Source organism: Arachis hypogaea, chromosome 3 (genome assembly GCF_003086295.3).
Source record: "Arachis hypogaea cultivar Tifrunner chromosome 3, arahy.Tifrunner.gnm2.J5K5, whole genome shotgun sequence".
NCBI lineage: Eukaryota > Viridiplantae > Streptophyta > Magnoliopsida > Fabales > Fabaceae > Arachis > Arachis hypogaea.
The window spans coordinates 125,130,021-125,137,562 of NC_092038.1; positions in this window are offsets into that span (position 1 = coordinate 125,130,021).

Sequence of the window (7,542 nt, forward strand, 5' to 3'; positions counted from 1 at the left end):
GACACATATAAGGTGAAAACTCTCAAAACCTTGAAAATTCTTAACTTATGTAAGTTTGGGTATTGAATTGGTATATAAGCGTGATATATGTGAATTAGGTGTGTATATATATGTAAGTTGAAGCTTGGTGGAGTTTGGGTGTCGTTGCTTGGAGATTTTGGATCCTTTGGGGCTGTGTTTGGTGCCTTGATGGTGTCTCGGGTTATACGTGGAACTCGGCCAATGTATAGTTTTGGTCTCTCGTATTTAATATATAATGTCTTGTGAAAACTTATGCTAGAGAATCATAGGATAAGTTGGAAGAATTAAGTATGTTGAATGTGTAGCATTTGTGATAATGATTGATGATATAGATTGAACATGTTTTGGTGATCATTATTGTGATGGGAATAGAATGCTAAAATAGTAATTTAATAATGTTTGATATGTTGATGATGTTGATTAGGTTTATAGAATGAATTATTAGTAACCTTGTTGATGAAAGTGAGAAGTTTAGGCATGAAATCGTGTAGTATTGAAGCATGATTGATTGTGGTATGATGAGGGGATTCTAAAGTTATGTTAGTCTGATATGATATGTGGCTGTGCTGAATATATGCATATTGTGGTTGGATTTGAGTTTGGTTTGTAATGAAAATTGAGGTTTGAGGTTTTTATGTAGAACTGATTTTTGGTCGAATCTCAGCGAGCCATAACTCGGCTTTCAAATCCCCAAATTGTTTCAAACTTATTTCGTATGAAAATTGGGTCCGTGAAGTTTACACCATTCGAAGAATGGATGAAAAATGATTTAAAACAAAAAAGTTATGCCCATTAAAAGTTTGGGGTTCAACACTAAAATTCTGCAGACTTTCAGACTTAGCCAAATTTTTTATATAACTTCCTTGCATGCGTACGCATACCCTTCATACGCAAAGGGTCATTTCTATTTAGCATGTATGCGTATGCAGATATGTGTATGCGTACGTATACTGCCCAAAAAGGGACCCATGCATACGCGAGCATAGGGCATACGCGAGCGTGCAATTTTGTCCAATGTACATGCATACGCAGATAGGTGTATGCGTACGCATCTTGGGCCAAAAGAGACCTATGCGTACGCATACCATGACATGCGTACGCATAGCCCTATTTTTAACAAGCAAATGTTGTGTTTTAAACCCAACGTTGATCCTCCAAACCTCTATTTTTATTCTGTTAATCCTAAATCTTATTAGTAAGTCTAGTAACAACATCGGGATTGAAAATGGTGGTAACTTGGGAGTGAAGTAAGATTGGAAAATTAATAAATTATATATGGAAATGTGAATACTTGGGGTGTATGTGGTGCCATGGCTTTAATGACTGATTGTGCAATGATTATAAATGTTTATGAGGCTTATAGACTCAAATTATCTGAGACATGAGTTTTCCTGGGTAAAGTATCGTGGCTTGCCACCATGTGTTTCAGGTTAAGACTTGATACTCTATTGACCTTACGTCGTAAGGGTGACCGGGCACGTATAAATTCTCAAGAAGGATACTCCCAGAGAGCAAAATTTCATATGAGAAAAAGCTATGCATAGACTCTTAAGGATGCGCGACGGGAGACAGTCCAAGGTTTAGCAACCGGACTTGTCGGGTTGGCTTGATAACCGACAAATGAGACTCATCAGCCATAGGACAGGATAAATCATGTGCATATTGTTTGCTTGCTTGTTTGTGCATTAATTAGGAATGCCTAAGTGGATTTAATATGTTAATTGTTATATTCGCTAATTATAGTACTTGTTATTTGAGTGTCGGTATTTTAGGATTGCCTCTGGCTTTCCCAAGACCTTATATTTTATGTGCATAGCACCATTACCATGCTGAGAACCCCCGATTCTAATTCCATACGTTATTGTTATTTTTCAGATGCACGTCGAGGGGCACCTCGCTAGCGTTTGGAGTTTCTACAGTGAAGTGGATTCATTTTGGGTTTTCACTTTTGGTCTTTTGCTATATATGTATAGACTCTCCTCATGTATATATATGCCTTACTGTTGCGCCTCTTAGAGGTTTATGGAGAACTAGGGTTTTAAACATGTAGTTTGGGTTATGGGTTATATATTTTGTATGTAATTATTCTCCAGCCAGCCTTAGCTTTGCAGGCTGAGTTAGGAGCTTGTTATGTTGTACTCTTAACCCTCTATTCCTACCTTTTGCTTAATTATATTTATGAACTTTAGTTTCCTTCGCACTCAAATAATCTTGTTTCGGGAGCGTTGCATTTTTTTTATTTTCGTGTTTTTGCTTTACCCATTTTTCAAAGCTCTTCATATAATGTATCCCTTTCAATATTACATATATACATATTTTATTTTAGAAGTCGTAATATCATACCACTTCTGTTTTACGGCTTAAGCGTAAAGTTCTGTATGGTAGATTGTTACAGAGAATATGCATGTTATATTCACATACTATTATAATTTTGCTAAAACTCAATAGCAAACAGTACTACAACATCCTTTTAAAGCCTTCCTTAATTTTCTGCAATCATATAAACGGTATTTCAAGGATTGAATTCATCAATGAAAATTCTAAATCAAAATATGAGAATATGAGAAGATGGAAAAAAAAAAACATATAAACTTTTGAACTATATTAAAAAAATCTTTTGAAAATTGTAGGTTACCTTTTACTTCAATGTTGAGTAGGCATGCTTCAATGCCTTTGATACATATCTATTCATACCAATAGTTATTACTTTTATATAGAGAACAGATGGAAAATTATACAAAAGTTCACACACAAAAAAGAACCCTATAAATTTCAAACATATATTAACGGCAAATGGAAGATTATACAAAAGTTTACTACCACAATTTAGTTAACAACATATCCCCTTTAAGATGAATGTTGATTAAAATATAATTACTGAATAAGATAATTCGAAGAGATAGTTTTTCACACAACAATAAAAGAAAAATGTGTTTATCTTATTACTGATATAGTTGATTTGCCCTTTACACAATTAATGCAAGAAAAAACTTGTTATCACTTATTTGCACAACAATAATATTACTAAAACACAACTAACCGCTTAATTCATTCATTTTTTTGCTTACTAAAAAAACAAAGATATTAATGAAAGGCATTATTGAAACAACCATATTACTGTAAGATCTAATCTCATTTTTCACCAAAAAGTTAGAACGCGACAAAAAAAATTATATACTCTACAATCTAAAGACCCATATATAGAAAAGTCATAAAGATGAGATTAAATATTCAATTAATTCAAAAATAAAATAAAAAACTTTACCAATTTAAGATATAAGTGAATTAAACACATTACACAATTAAAAACCGTTGAACCTCCTGGACATAGACATATAGAAACACTTTTAAATTTTCAATTTAGATACTGCTACCTTACATAAATGCTTTTCATTAATCTCATACGTTAATTATTGAAACTAAAGAAAAATTGTTAAAGCACAATAATAAGTACTATTTTTTAATACTGCTACATTATATAAATGCTTTTCACTAACCTCACACATCAATTATTGAAACTAAGCTAAAAAAAATTGTTAAAGCACATCAATAAGTACCATTCCTTAATAAATATATTATTGAAGCACAACTAAAAGAGATACATAATCCTTTGTAGGAATTACCAAATGGCCGATTATTTCATGAGCCTGAAACAAATTAAATAAATAAATTCAGAATAAAACAACTATATTGTATGACATTATGACAGTACTATTTGTGAAAATTCAATAACTCATTATTTTTAAGTATCATTGAAACATGCACACCCACAAAAATATTACTCAACTGGACATTTTAGATTTCAAGACTTACACTAAATGCAAATTCAAAATTTCCCAATAAAAAAAAGCGACAACAGTTACATTATACAATGATTATGGCACCAAAGTTTTATATAGTTCATTAAGAGTGATTACACTTTTGACACTAACCTTCTTTAAAAAAACGATATACAATAACAAACATGCTAAACTCAAAAAAAGATAAAGTCTTTTTTAAATTATCATCAAGTTTTCACACAATCCTACCATATATAAATCTAAAAAAAGGAAGCTATTAAATCAAAATTCATATTGAACAAAGCATGCAATGCTTATTAAAAATAACAAATCATTAAAGGATCTTAAGAAATATCAATATTATTGCCAATTGAAATGTTTTACTTACAACGATAACTTTGCAAAAATTTATTAATAGCTGATTTTTAAAAAATACTATAATATAAAACAATTCACTATTGATCACTATTTGTGTATATTTTCTTTGAATGTAATCAATTAAATGATGCATATTCAAAGACAAAAGATAATGGAAAAATTATTCTAAAAGACCGTTAGGAAGATTTAATTATTAAAAAGGACCTTTAATACTAAAATTATTAAGAAAATCTAAGTTTTTTTATAATATTTAAAAAGAAGAACTAATTTTTTATAAAAAAATAAATATATCTTTAATTATTTTTTATTTATTTTTTATAATATTTATGTTGATAAATTTTATTTATCTTAAAATTTTAGTAATTTTTATTAATTATTTATTTTTTTTATTTTTTTATTTTTGTTATCTTTACCTAACGAGAAAAAAGACAAAAGATCATAAAAATAAATAAATAAATAAATAATAAAAATTACTAAGATTTTAGAAAAAAAATAAAAATTGTCAATATAAAAATTAAAAAAATAATTAAAAATATATTTGTCTTTTTGTAAAAAGATTTGGTTTTTTTCTTAAATGTTATAAATATTATAAAAAGATTTAGTCGGTGTTAATAATTTTAATATTAAAGATAATTTTTAATAATTAAATCTCTCTAATAATCTTTTAGAATAATTTATTTTAAATTAATTAACTAATTAATTCCAAGTGAATATTCATACTTATCTATATAGCATTGAGAATTAAATAATATATATTAAAAATTATAAAAATTAAATAAAAAATAATTAAAAATATATTTATCTTCTTATAAAAAGATTTAGTTCTTTTTTTTAAATATTATAAAAAAATTTGATTCCTCTTAATAATTTTAATATTAAAATTTTTTTTTAATAATTAAATCTTTTTAATGGTCCTTTAGAATAATTTTTTCAAAGATAATTAATTCAATACATATGCATATATATGTATAAAGGAAAAAATGAATTACTTAGTTGGATTTTTTTTAATTATTTTAAATTAATATTCAACTATTACATATTTACATTCATAAACTGAATTTGTGCCGTGCATAAAAAATAAAAAAGAATACTTTTAAGATAAGTGTCTCATATGTTTTTCTGAGAGTACGGATAGATATATTAATAGATTTATGCCAAAGAATTATTTATTATATAATTGACATTGCCACAAATTATGACAGACTATTCATCAAACTATATTTGGTCCAATAGTTATTTTTTGTTTTAGTGACTCTTTTGGTCCAATAGCTTCATAGGCTGAATTTTTTTTTGTAATTAATAATTAATAAATAGAACGAAAACAAGAAAATGAAGATAAAGGTAAGGGTAAAAGTAGGGTGAGTACAGATCGGGTTGGTACGGATTTAAGGTGAAATTAAAATCGAACTAATTAAATTGTAATTAGATTGATTTGGTTCGAATTTGTATTTTTTTTGTGGATCCGAATCACTAAATCGATTAAAAAGCAAATTAGTTCGGTTCGGATAATTGAATACCCGATGAAACAGAAATTTATAAGAAAAATTATTTTAAAAATTCTGTAAATACAATAAACATGTAACATTTATATAAATAATCTAAACATGTTAAATACTAATACATTAAAAACTAAACACATTCAAATCTAAACATACTAAACACTAAAGACAATAAAATCCAAACATATTAAAAGGCATAAATATATTTTAATTTTTTATTTAATTAATATACGATGGTTTCAATGGCTAAGAGAAGGGGGGTTGAATCTTAGCCACCTTTTTGCTTGCTAACACTTGCTGGACTTAGATGAGACTTTTCTGTTTTTAGCTCGTTCCTAGTCACAAGACATTTTCATTTTGTCTCATCACTCGACACGAGACATTTTTGGATTTTGCTCATGAACAGTAGAAATAGAAATGAAGTAGGAGAGAGAGAAGATTACACCCAGATATATCCTGGTTCAGCTGCTAAGTGCAGTGCAGCCTACATCCAGTCTCCATCACAACAATGATGGAATTTCACTATAATCATTCTGATTACAACTTGTAAAGTGCTAACCTAACTTACAAGGGGATTCCCACAGAATCATGAAACACAACATAGATGAACAAAGGAACTCTAAGACATCTATGGCTTTTTCTTTTAATTTTTCACTCTCTGCCTTTTTCCGCTCTATGGCTTTTTCATACAAACTTCACTGTTTGCCTTTTTTCATAAAACTCAAGACATGAAAAAATTAAACAGAAAAATACTAAACAGAATACATTGAAGGAGAAGAGAAATCTATTAGCTCAGGTAGCTCTGAGAACTCTGTGCCTTGCACTCTCAAATCTTACTCCTTGTTCCAAACAGTGGCTATTCTCTCTTTTTAAAGAAGAGGGAAGCCTCCACACTTGAAGCCAACACCCAAACCAACTTCTTCCTCCTTCAAGAAATAGAACCGGTTCGGCCACATAGAGAGAGAAGAGATAACCATGCAAAACCCAACATGCAATTACCTCTAGTCCTTTCTTGATCATCACTCTTCATCAATCCGAGCTCTCCATCCTTGGCTTCCTCTCCAAGATGGATTTCTGGCCCTTGATGCTTCATGATGATGATGACTTCATCTGCTTCAATCTCTGCCTCAACCATCACTTCGCCACTCTAGCTACTTCCTGTGGTGGTTGAGCAGAATCAAAGACAAGCCATGCTTCAAGAATCTCACCTTGTTGGCTGAATCTTCTTCCTTCTTTTTGAGTATGAAGAATCCGAGATTACCTCACCAAATCTTACCTCATTTGGTGATTATCTCAGCCACAACATACTTTTGGTTTTCTTTTTTTTGCCATCATTAACTTGATGGCCTTGATGCATGCAACTTCTTCTTTTTCTTTTTGGTAGCTTAGTGTAGCTTCCATGGTTTCCTGTGTAATAACCGAAGAAGAAAGAAGAAAAAGTAGAGAACGAACAAAGAGAAAAGAAAAGCAAAGCTATGAGTGTTATGATAGATAACATTGATTAGGTGCATATCTCCATGCTTTGTGTAGTAGCGTGTAAGCTACCATCAAAGCCATCAAATCACTTTGACTTTTTCTCTTTCATATTTCCAAGGACTGCATTAACTTTACTTGATAAAATTTGAATTCCACCACAAGTTAAAGTGAGAAGTCCGTTGGAAGCATGCATCCAATATTCAATGAATTGGGTTTTCATTATTTCAACCATTATGCCCCAATTCCATTTTTCTTTCGGACCAAGCATGCAAAATATATTGGGCTTATGATAATGTTTGAATTCTGGCCCAATTGTAAGAACAATAATTCAGCCATAACAAACAAAATACTTTTGCATCAATGCTGAATATTCATAACCATATTGGGCT